Below are 13147 nucleotides of genomic sequence, written 5' to 3'. Positions count from 1 at the left end.
TCATTACAAGGATCTGAGCAGAGAGGGGACAGGCTCATTGTAGACTTTAATGGAATCACTCTGGCTGGTGCGTTGAGAATAGACTGAAGAGGGAAAGGGTTGAAGCAGGGACAACTATTTTGAGGTTACAGAAATAGGCAAGACAAAAGACGAACATGTGGATCTGAATGGTGGTGGAGGTGCTGAGTATATATTTAAAGGCTGGTAGGATTTCCTGAGAATTGATTATAGGGTATGAGAAAAAAAAGGGGAATCAAAGATGATTCTAAGATTGATATATGATTTTGCTGTTATCAGGTTAACACAGATAATTATAATTTAATGGATATCCATACTCTTTTTAAAAATAAAAACATAATTGACAGGATTTTGTGCGGTTGGTTTTTCCCAAGTGTGCCTGTTGGACTTAACCTTCATTTACAGGCACCCCAACTTATTTACCCAAAGAGTAATCCTAGGACCAGCAAGACATAAAAAGGCTAAGAGCCGAGGAGACCCAGGATTTTGACCTGCCATTCAGCAGCAACGTGAGGCATCACTTCTGAAACCTCAGTAGCTGCTGTGAGAAGATAATGAAACCTACTTTGAGTGGCGGCCATGGTTAAATGAGATAATGCATGTAAAGGGTTTAGCAATAAATATTTTATATAAACTTCAGGGGCGCTAAAATGTGTAAGCATGCTGTCAGAGGGCTTTGCAGCCCTCTGCACAACTTTTGCACCTATTATCTTATTTCAATCTCTGCAGCAAATTTACTGAGAACCTTTTTATGGTGCTTTGCCTTTTTGTGTGGGTAGAAATAGTGGGCACTCTCTCACATTTTCATTGAAAACTTGTGACACTTATGAAGTAAATGAAAGTAAGTGAGAACTGTGCTAGGTGCTGCCTGGTTCCTGGCCTCTGTCTGATGCCACACTTGGTCCATACCTTCTGGTTACTCCTGACTAGCATTTTGGTACCCTGGGGTCAGGAGCTGCTGCCTCCTGTATTGCTAAGTCATTAACACTAGATTCTGTCATAATTTCTGTTTCCAAATTCCTGTAGATGTAATTTAAATATTACCTTCCAAATCTGTCTGAGATTGGGACCCTGCTTTATTCTTGTCATGGCCTCGCTCAGTGACTGGGGCCCTATTCTGGGGTAAGTATAGAATTTAATGCCCAAACTAGACCACCCTTGAGAGTGAAATTGAGAGCTATTAATATAATATTTATCTAGGGACAACCGTATCTATAACGAGGTGGCCATATGTCTGGGGTTTGCATAGGACTGTCCAATTTTTGGCTGTTCAGGCATCCTATGCCCTTGATGCTCTCATTTAACCTAACAGTTGTCCTGATTTCGGCAGTAAATCATATAACCCCTTGACTGAGTTATGGATGGGTGTTTGTCTGAATTCCTGTATAGTACATGGGTCTCTCTCTCTCTCTCTCTCTATGTATATATAAAACCAAACCCTTTGCCACTGAGTCTATCCTGACTCATAGCACCCCTACAGGACAGAGGAGAACTGCTCCATAGAATTTCCAGGGAGCGGCTGGAGGATTTGAACTCTTGACCTTTTGGTTAGCACCCTAGCTCTTAACCACTGCACCACCAGGGATATATATATACCAAAACCCGCTGCCATCGAGTTGATTCTGGCTCATAGCGACCCTATAGGACAGAGTAGAACTGCCCCATAGGTTTTCCAAGGAGCGCCCAGTAGATTTGAACTGGTATGTATATGTATATAAAATTTGGTGACTTATTTTTCTTTTTATGGCATCAACAAAGTTTTGATTACTGTAACTTTATGGTTCATTTTAATATATAGGGTCTCTATGAGTCAGAATTGACTCAACGGCACTGGGTTTTAAGATTATTCTTTTTTTTTTTTCCCACCAAAAATTCTTGGCTATTCTTCAGCATTTATTCTTCCAGATGAACTTTAGAAATAGCTTGTCAAATTGCAGTTTTACAAATCCTTTGATTGTAATTGCTCTGAATTTTTGGTTTAATTTGGGGAGAATCAACATCTTTACCAAATCAAGTGTTTCCGAATTTTCTACTTTACTGTCTGGATTTCTGAGTATCATTGCTTACCCTGGATTTGCAATTCTTATGCTCTATTCACCTTTTGGAGCCCCTCGGTGATGCAAATGGTTAGGTGTTCAGCTACTAGCTGAAAGACTGGTGGTTCGAATCCACACAGAGTTGTCTCAGAAGAAAGGCCTGGCAATCTACTGCCAAAAGGTCACAACCATTGAAAACTTTATGGAGTGGTTGTACTCTGACACCCATGGGGTTGCCATGAGTTGAAAATGACTCAATGGCAACTAGTTTGGTTTTGGTTTTAGCATCTGCCTTTTGGGATGGTCCACTGGTTGGATTTGTTGCCCCTCTCCAATAGTTATTATTTTCACCACATGCTGGACCTAAGGCCTTGTACAAACTGCATCATCTTTTAGGGTCTTCAGCTGGGGGAAATCCTACTGCTATCTGTCCGTCCCAACAGGGAGGTGCTAGTATTTCCCATCTCACTCTGTCCTGGTGTAAGAACTATCCATGCAGGGACAAACCATAAGACATGATAGAATATACTTCCACTAAGCAGTGCAGGCTTTTTCTACTCTTAATTACCTGAAAATACATTCACATCATGTATACTTTAATGAGAAAATACTGGCCAGAAAATCAAATGGTTCCAATAAATTCAAGGTAAATCAGAGACCATACACACCAGGGATGAAAAGTTAAATTAATAAGGTCAATGAAGAAAGGCACATTTGGGAAACAGAAGGTGTTTTTGCTCTGCAAGTGGCAGGCTAGCTTTCAACGTTATCCTGAGGGTCTGTTCATTCAATGTTCACCGTTCGTGTAATTGTTACTATTTCTTCCTCAGGGGAGGCATTGGGTGGTGTTTTCAGGTTTGCTTCACTTTGAACATGAGACAGTCCCTCTGAGTAGCTTTGGATATTGCTGTCACTTTGCTGCTCAATGTGAGTACATCATGGGACTCCTTCCCTTTCAGTCTTCATGCATGCAGAAATAAGAGAGAGATGTGAACATTAGAAGCATTAAGTTGATGAGTCCGCTTAGTTTTTTATTTGCTCTGTGAAGTATAGATGGGACTCTCATTATTCCTATTTTTTATGTGAGGGGAATCAAGGCCCAAGTCAGTGGGCTCTCTCAGGGGAACATTCAGATGTACTACCTGAGCAGTGAGTGCCTATTGCCTCTCCCTACTAAAGGCAGAGGAGCCCTGGGGGCACAGTGGTTGACCAAAAGATCAGCAGTTCAAATTCACCAGCTGCTCCTTGGAAACCCTATGGGGCAGTTCTACTCTGTCTTACAGGGTCACTATGAGTTGGAATCGACTTGACAGAAACGGGTTAGTAAAGGCAGAGAGCCTTTAGAGAAGTGAAATGGCAAAGCAGGTATCCTGAGAGCAGTGCTTCCTGACATTTGGAAATCCATGCCCTCACAGTGCTTTTCATTCTATTTCCTGATAAGTCCTGCCAGCCAAGCAAGTTTTGTCAAGTTTTACTCTCTGTCATGTTTATTGCAAAAACAAAAACAGTGAACGTTTTTTTCAAAGTATTTGAGTATTCCCTCTCCTTCAATTCGAGATCCCGGTTTAGTGTGCAATGTGTAGTTTCATAAATTACTCTGAAGATTCTATAGGTTTAAGAATTCTCAAGGCTGTTGTAATTTGCAAGATGGAAACTATGATGGCATGTGTACTGGGTTGGAATATGTGTGAAGGTCTCAGTGTTACAGAGTCGGAGGAGAAGGAGGAGTAAGACAGAAACTCATCAACCAAGGCAGGGTATGGGCTGGGGACGACTGAGCTCGGAAGAGATGCTGGCACAGGAATGGGAAGCAGGTGGCCCAGGTTGTTTCCTGAGGGGCCAAAGCTTGAGGCCTAGGGGCATAAGAGGTGCTTAGTAAATATAGTTGCTGAGTAAATCTTTGAGTAAATTGTTCTGGGAGAATTTGTCTGTAAATGAACTCCTACTCTGGTGGTATAGTGGTTAAGAGTTTGGCTGCTTACCAAAAGGTAGGCAGTTCAAATCCACCAGGAGCTCCTTGGAAACCCTATGGGGCAGTTCTACTCTGTCCTATAAGGTCGCTATGAATCGGAATTGACTCGACGGCAACAAGTTTGGTTTTTGGCTGTATATGGAGACTAGAGGAGAAAATACCATGCAGGAAAAGAGCTAGAGTTGGTATGGGCCAAGTGCAGACACTACAGCCCTTGGCGATGCAAATGATCGGATCAAAGGAAAACGTGCCATTGCCCCAACATCTAGTTGTGTGTATGTGTGTGTGTCTGTAAGGCTTGCTCTCTCTCAGGGCTAAACAGGCTCAAAGCTGCATACAACCCTGTAGATGCCATCTTGGTCTTGAGTGAAGCTTTGTGGGTGACAAGAGAGGGAGAGTACAAGGGGAACAGTGGTCTCATCTGTGGTTCATGACCCTGTCTGAGAAAAAGACCTAATACCATACACATGGTCCATTCACAGGAGTTGTAGATGGATGAAGAGGAGGTTCGGAGTACTTGCTCTTTGTACAAGTCTCTACATTTGGCATTTCTTCAAGAGTTAAAAAAATTTTTTTTCAAGCCTTTTTAGGAATGGATTTGTGTTTCTTTTTTGCAACAATACCTAGTTAACAGTATCCACGTGATGGACTATATTTAGCACATACACTAAAATTGGAATGATACAGAAAAGATTAGCATGGCCCCTGCGCAAGGATGACACGCAAATTCTTGAAGCATTCCATTTGGGATATAGAGAATGTTAGTTGCTTTTTTTTTTTTTTAAAACATAAAAGGAGCTTATGAAGTTGAAATCGCCTCTATTCTCTTCTCCAGGTCCATTTTTCTCCTTTTCCCAGCCCATTATGGATTGAATTGTCTTCTGTCCCCCCAAAATATGTGTCAGCTTGGCTAGGCCATGATTCCCAGTATTGTGTGGTTGTCCCCCATTTTGTGATCTGATGTAATTATCATATGTGTCATAAATCCTAATCTCTAAGATGTTAATGAGGCAGGATTAGAGGCAGTTATGTTAATGAGGCAGCACACAATCTACAGGATTAGGTTGTACTTTGAGTCAATCTCTTTTGAGATATAAGAGATTAAACAAACAAGCAAAGAGTGGGACCTCCGACCACCAAGAAAGAAGAGCCAGGAGTGGAGCACGTCCTTTGGACCTGGGGTTCCTGCACTGAGAAACTCCTAGACTAGGGAAAAGATTGATGACAAGGGTCTTCCCCTAGAGCCAACAGAGAGAGAAAGCCACCCACTGGATCTGGTGCCCCGAATTTGGACTTCCAGCCTCCTAAACTGTGAGAGAATACATTTCTGTTTGTTAAAGCCATCCACTTGTGGTATTTCTGTTACAGCAGCACTACATAACTAAGACACAACCTCTGTCCTATATAATGACTTTGGGTATTTCTTATTTGTACAAACACAGCATCTTACTGTGCATATTATTTTACCACATTCTTGTTTCACTCAACATCACGTTTCAAGGTCTAACCATTTTGATACATGTGGTTTATTCATTTTAATGCTATAATATTCCTTTGAGTGGGGGAGAGATGTGGCTGTCTGCCGCCGTAAAAAAATCACAGCCTTGGAAACCCTAGGGAGGAGTTCTACTCTGTCCTATAGGGTCACTATGAGTTGGAATCGACTCGATGGCAATGAGTTATTCCTTTGAATGAATGTACTACAGTAACTTGTTTATCTGATGATGAGCATTTGGACCAGGGTTCCTCATCTTCTGTACTATTGACATTTTGAGGCAGATAATTATTTGTTTTGAGGTCTGTTCGATGCATTTTTTTCTATGCATTACAGGATGTTTAGCAGCATCTGTGGCCTCCACCCACTCATTGCAATCAAAAAATATGTCCAGACATTGCCAAATGTCTCCTGGAGGGCAAATCCTCCCTCCTGCATTGAGAACCACTGCTTTAGATTGTTTCCAGTTTTCACTGCGACAAGAAATATTGCATTGTTTTCTTGATCATGCTCCTGGCAGACATATATATTTCCTTAGTGTAAATATCTAAAAGCAGAATTGTGGGCTGTAGGGTGAGCAGGTTGTTAAATTACTCTCCGAAATTTTATAGCGATACCATAATTATCTTAAAACTATTTCTGTTTTTATTTGGTATTGCCTCTAAGGAAACAAATTCCAAATATAAAATCGAATTCATAATTATACACATATTCAGTAAATTGTGGGAATGTAAAGAGGTGTTTTTTATAATTTCTTCTCTAAAAGAACTTAAAAATTCTAGTTGGGGAGATGTGGCTGAAACACAAGAAAAGCTAGATAACAATAAAATATAAAAATAAAACAACAATTCAAGGTAATATTACGGCTGTCTCCAGGCCGAGTGATTGTCAATCACTTGTACAGAAAATATTTGTTGTGGAAATCTGGAAGAGGGAGATGTCTCTTCTTCCTGGCAAGGTAAGACTTTACATAGAAGGTGGGGTTTGAGATAAATCTTTATATTTGAATAAATTTGGACAGGTCGGGAGGAGTAGCAATGTTGATAAGTAGAAAAGCATTAGGTGTATTGTAGGGATGGTGTGTTGGAGAAGAAAGAAGGTCTAAGATCAAGAAGGAAGGAGAGGGAAATATTCAGAGGAGTGTAGACTACAGAATAGAATATTTGGTATAGGAAAGCAGAGTAGTTCAGGTCTCACAAATGCCATCTTCTCAATAAAAGCAGAGGAAAAGTCATTTAATTAAAAGAAGAGAGGAGAGATTGTGGGTTTGATGAACATGAGAAGGTCTAGAATAGAGTATTAGGGAACAGACAAGTGATAAAAGCATTGTCTTGTACAAAAGCAGAAAGAATACAATCTAAACATTGCCCCTCCAAACATTTGTGTTACACACATGCACACACACAGATTCTAGCTGAGGGGATCTAGAAGCCTGACTCTGGTATTTGCTGAAGAGCAAATGGGAGGGGATTGTGGGAGGAGAATTGATGACAGGTTGTGTGGGAGGCCAGCGGAATCATGCTTGCTAAAGTAAATGCCCTTTTCTCCTTTCATGCTCTCTTCAGGAAAACTAAAGAAAAAAGGGTAGCACTTTAAAAGTCAATACATGGGAGGAGATTGTATTTTATGAAACAGAAAATGAGCGAGGCTGTGACAACCCTCCTACCCGTTTATCCCATCCTTGAAGAGGGCGGGACTACAGTGGTTGACAGTTGGTAGGTGTCTTTTTTCTAATGTACAGTCAGTAACATATCCATGGGCTGTAGTAGCCTTTAGGAAATGAAGACTGGATCTAGGGATCCGCACTCAACCTCACGTGCTAGGATGACTATTTTTTGGTTTTACTTTGTGACTGCACAACCACCATTAACTGATTAGCAAAGTATAATTTGTGAGCAGTAGGATATAATTTAGGTTGCATGTGTTCGCGTTGTAATTGAGTCAGGATTCCGGTACTACATTATTCATCTGAGATGTGAAAGAAGAGCAATAAATATGCTCTTTCTTTTTCTTGCTGTTCTAAATTTAGTTTATTGTTCTCCCTGGTTGGTTTTCTTAGGGTCGCACAAAGTATTGCAGTTTACTTTTACTGGTTCCATTATCTGAGTGGCTGAGTAACTATTTATATACCCTTGGCATCTACTTCCATCTTACCCTGTGGCTCATACAACACTCTGAGTCAGGAGAGAGATTTTATTCCGTTTTTTGTAAAGATTAGTTTCAATATATGCATGTCATTGTGGACAGTACAAATATAAAGACTCCTGGTCTTCATAAATGTGGATTTCTCTTGCATTCACATATGTCTTAAGATGATCTGCACTGGGTATCAGTACTCAGACTAATTAGTTGTTCTGATCCTCATTCCTTGGTACAAGGAGATAACATTTCATAATGGTAGTCTATGAGCCATGTTTGGTTTTTGGGTGGCAATTCATAGATCAGTTTACACTCAGCATGCTCCTTGATACAATGGGTTCACTTGCACAAAGACCAAAATGTGTAAAGTTACTCATGTTAAACAAAAATGACATTTAGATTTTCTGTTTTTTGGCAAAATGGTAAATGGTGTAAAGGAAATTACATTGGGCTATGAATCAAACAGTGGGGGGTTACTTCTGGCTCTACCATTTACTGTCTAACTTTGATTATTTAACTTTCCTGAGCCTTGGTTTCCTTACCTATAAAATAATCCTAAACATGACTTGCATCTTATAGTGGTTTTCCAGTTGAAAATGAAGTTGATATTGTTATTCTGTTTAATTATGACAATACCCTGGTGAGTGCTGACTTAGTTGGTGTTATCCCCCACTTTTCAGATGGTGAAACTGAGGCATCAAGGGGTTTTCCAAGTCATGCCACTAGTAAATGGCAGATGTATAATATGGCATAGAGTTTTCTACTTCCAAGTCAAAGATTTGTTCCACCACTCTGCAGTGGTGTTCTTGGCTTGATTCCCTTATAAGAAATGGCAGACAATGAAAAGACATGATCTTATCCTCCTCTCCAAACCAGTCACAGGTTCCTATGGTCACACCCTACATTTTAGCATCACCAGTAACTGCACCTTCTAGGAAATCTTGATTTAAAACATCCTATTCCTCGGTTGGAAACCCTGGTGGCGTAGTGGTTAAGTGCTACAGCTGCTAACCATAAGGTCGGCAGTTCAAATTCACCAGGGGCTCCTTGGAAACTCTGTCCTGTAGGGTCGCTATGAGTTGGAATGAACCCGATGGCAATGGGATTTTTTTTTTGGTACTCCCTGGTCAACAGCACTATCTTGGAGTTTATTTATTCTAGTATCCTCTTTGCAACAGTTTTTTTTTTTTTTAATCTTAACGAGTTCTACAACCCAATGGTAATACCTCTTTTCATTATCCATCAACCCCTCACCTACCCTCTTTACTTGTCTCCTTACCTAAATTGACTTCACGGTCTTTCATTTTAATCCCTGCCTTGCAGACACCCTTAATTCTTTTGCCTAGCTTCCTCTTCATTGTGCTTGTCTGACTCAACCCCAACCTTGGGTGAAAATACCTGTTCAATATTTCTGTTCCTGCACAGTAGCTGCCAAACATTACTGAAGAAAAATCACAAAACCAGACTTACTGGTTTCACACTGAATAATGACTGCAAATCTCAAATGGCACTCAACCACCAACTGTGGTTCCCTAGTGAGTTCCGTTTCTCACTCATCAAAACAGCTAATTCATATCTTCGCCTCTTTTATCAAAGCTCCCACTGTTGCCAGTTCCCCAACTGATGATTTTGGCTTTTCCACCCGAGACCTATACCTCTGCCAGCATTTGCTCTCACGTTTCCTTTTTTTTTTTTTTTGTGGAAGGAACACCTTGTTCCCATCTGTGATCTTTCCCTTTACTCTCACTCAGGGCTCTGTTCTCTTCCATCTTCTAGAAATTTCTCTCTTTCAATTATTCTCCACCTCCCCTGCATCATCAGCCTCTTCTTCTTTACTTGATCACTCCAATTAGCAGGATCCTAGAATTTCCCATATTAAAAAACAAACAAACAAAAATTCCCTTGGCTCTGCATCTGTCTCTATTTCTCTGCTCACCTTTATAACAAAACTCAGATTAAGTTGGCTGTACATGCGGTCCTCCCTTCTTTCTCTCTCATTCATGCTTCATACATTCCAATCTGATATTAATCCCCATCTCTCACCAAAACCTCTTGTTAAGGTCAATAGTGATTTCTAAGGGTTCCAGATCCAATGACAAGCCTTTATCCCAATTAACCTGAAATCTTTTCAGCATTCAGCATAACCGACTACTTACATCCCAAGCAACTCTCCACTCTTGAATTCTGTAACACCTCACTCTCTTGGCTTTTTTTTTTTTATTCTATCTCCCTGGTTGCTCCTTCTTAGCCTCTTTAGGTGGCTCCTCCTTAATCTCTACTCTCTCTTCAAATGCTCAAGCGACATAAGGTTTAGCCCAGGAAACTCTTCTCTTCTTTATCTATGCTTCCTAGATGATCTCATCCAGTTCCATGGCTTCAAATACCACCTATAGCTAAACCCATAGCCATTAGGTCGATTCTGTCTCATAATTACCCTATAGCTAAGTGACTTGCAAATTTGTGTTGTTTTCGTTAGCTGCTGTAGAGTTGCCATGACTCGTGGTCACCCCATGCACAACAGAATGAAACTCTGCCCATCCCCATGATTGGATGCAAAACGAACTAGTTTGATCCATAGCTTTTTCACTGGCTGCTCTTCAAAAGTAGAGCACCAGGCCTTTCTTTCTAGTCTGTCTGTCTTTGGAAGCTCCAGTGAAACCTGTTCAGCATCATAGCAACACGCAAGCCTCCACTGATGGATGGTGACTGCGCTTGAGGTGCATTGGCCGGGAATCAAACCCGTATCTCCCAAATGGAAGGCAAGAATTCTACCACTAAACTACCACTGCCTCCCACAAATTTATATCTCCAGACTTATCTCCTGAACTCCAGACTCCATATATACTCCTGTCTCTACCATTAGGTGTCTACTAGGCATTTGAAACTTGGCATGTCCCAACAGAATTCTAGATTCCTTCTCTAATAGATATTCCTTCCTAGTTTTTCCCAGCACGGTAAGTGATAACACAATCTACCTAGTTTCTCAAACCTAAAATTTAAGAATAACTTTTGCTTCTTTTCTAACCAGCTTACTTTTCTTTGTCTCTATTCCTACAACTTTATTTTAAGTTACCAACTTTTCCCTCACCTGAACCTCAGTTAATAACCTTCTTACTGGTATCCCTACATCCCTGCTTCTTCATTTGTCCCTTCAGAAGCTATCTCCAACAACAGCTGGAGAGAGATTTAAAAAAGAGGAAATTAGATCAAGTCATTCTTTACTTTAAATCTAATAGATTTCCATTGCTCTTAAAATTTGCGCTTCTTATGGGACTTTTGGAAACCCTGGTGGTGCACTGGTTAAGTGCTATGGCTGCTAACCAAAAGGTTGGCAGTTCGAGTCCACCAGGTGCTCCTTGGAAACTCTGTGGGGCAGTTCTACTCTGTCCTATAGGGTCACTATGAGTTGGAATTGACTCAATGGCAATGAGTTTGTCTCTATAACCTTATTGAATTCTGCTTTTCTTCTTCTCTCTGTTCTGACCACAATGGACATACAGGCAGTTCCTCACTTATGTACAATGTATTTGAGTTACAAGGAACTGCATTTAACAACTGTCATTTTTTGGGGGGCTATCTATTTTTTTTTTCTTTATCTTATCATTAGTAATATGTTGCAGTGTGTAAATTGATGTTATCACTCTCAGGTGTTCACTCCCAGATGTTTAATTTTATGATTTACTGTTTAAAGCACTGTCAGATTTATAAAGACACTGATAATAAAAGGCAATACTAATGAAAACTAAAATAATACATGAGGTGTTCGATTTACATCAGAACCGACTTACCACTGAGTTGAAGGGAGTTGTTGGAATGGACCCCTGTGGTAAGTCGGGGACTACCTGTACTACACTTCCACAGGGCCTTTGCATATACTGTTCTTTCTTCCTGAATGCTCCTCGTCTAGCTCTTGGCTTGGCTGGGTCTTTCTCATCTTTTTGCGATCAGCTCAATATTATATCCGCAGAGAGACTATGAATGATCAAGCTTTCTAAGAGCCTTACCTATTTTTTCTCTTTTCCCCAGTTACCTTCTGTCATTAAAAACTTTACTTCTCAATCCTTCTCACAGTTTGAAATTGCCTTGTATATTTGTTTATTCTGTGTTTTCCTCAGCCAGAGGATCAACATCATGTCATTAATTGCCTTGTCTGTATTGTTCACAGCTTTTCTCCAGTGCTTGGCATAGTCCTCAGTACCTAGTAAATTCCCAATAAGAATGCTTATTGAGTGAGTGCATAAACATAAGAGATGTGAATTGTTTGTCTACTGTGCTAGGCTAAGGTAACACATTCCATTCTTCACAGATGGGCTAGGTTGCTTTAGCAGACTAGTAACACAGGGTGATTTGTATCGGGTACCACAGGAAATGGTCTTAAAATACTGACCTCATATGGCAAAGGATGGGAATCAAAGAGTATTTCTCACCATGATTTGTTTCTAGTTTCTTTGTCTAAGCTTGGAGGTTTTCTTTAAAAATAAGTTAAAGTTTATTCAAACTTAATGCAGACTCAGAGAAACTAGCTAAAACTCAAATTAAGTATCTCAATAATTAAAGGAATGCTAGCTTGAAGGTCACACACCTTCCCATTTTCATCATATTCAAAGGATTAAAAAATCATCCCATTTCTTAATGCCGAGGCCCTAAAGCTCAGAATTGCAACTGGTATCCAGCCTTCTTAGTAAGGCAAGTTCTTAGATAACATTTTGATCGGATGATAGTAGAAATAGTAAAAAGTTGAAACCCAAACTGTCTTCTATAATCATCCTTTCCTTCAAGGGCCAATACTTGCAGTATTATTTTTCCTTGGTAATTGTCTCTAAGGAAATATCTGATATTTAAATACTTTTATTTAGAGAGGGTATTTGCTATTCAAATCTGTTTGGGTCAAGTTCAAAGCCTCACCTTGGTATACTCATCCTTGCTTAGCTCATGCACACTTTTCTGCCAGTTTCTTTGTTTCTCTCTTTTTCTTAAATTTTTATCCTTCTTATAGAGAAAACTAGCAACTACCAATGGGGCAGGGGGAGTAAAAAAAAAAAAAAAAGGCAGAGAGAAAAATTACCACCCAAAGCAACTGCAGTTAAAATGTTGGCACCTCTCTCTCCCCGTATAATGTATACATATTAAAATATAAATACTACCTATTTTATAAAATTGGACTTGCTTATTCTAAATGATAACCTGACCAGAATACCCAAAAGTATATTGCTCTGGCACTACAGCGGTAGCCTTAAAATTCTGTCACACAGAGGTAATTTTATATGTATATATGCACACACCACAGACATACAGAAAATACATACTGGAGGTACTTTAATATAAATTTTTTTTTAAATTAAAATGGGATCATGCTCTTCACATTCCCGTATTAGTTTCTACTTTATCATTTTGTCATGGACATTTTTCCAAAATTGAACTGATTTCTAGATTATAAAATTTTAATGGAACCATAATATTTGTTCCATTTCATGAGCATATCAAATT

The 13147-nt window shown here is 39.8% G+C and overlaps 1 non-coding gene across 1 annotated transcript; it reads left to right on the top strand.

The window, feature by feature from the left end:
* The first annotated feature begins 4667 nt into the window (after window positions 1–4667).
* Window positions 4668–4776, top strand: LOC111752332 (U6 spliceosomal RNA). Its single transcript, XR_002787295.1, has one exon. It is a non-coding gene; the product is annotated as a U6 spliceosomal RNA (small nuclear RNA).
* The last annotated feature ends 8371 nt before the right edge of the window (window positions 4777–13147 follow it).

Source organism: Loxodonta africana, chromosome 23 (genome assembly GCF_030014295.1).
Source record: "Loxodonta africana isolate mLoxAfr1 chromosome 23, mLoxAfr1.hap2, whole genome shotgun sequence".
Taxonomy (NCBI): Eukaryota; Metazoa; Chordata; class Mammalia; order Proboscidea; family Elephantidae; genus Loxodonta; species Loxodonta africana.
The sequence above is the reverse complement of the archived record's forward strand: the minus strand, read 5'-3'. Positions and strand labels throughout refer to the sequence as shown.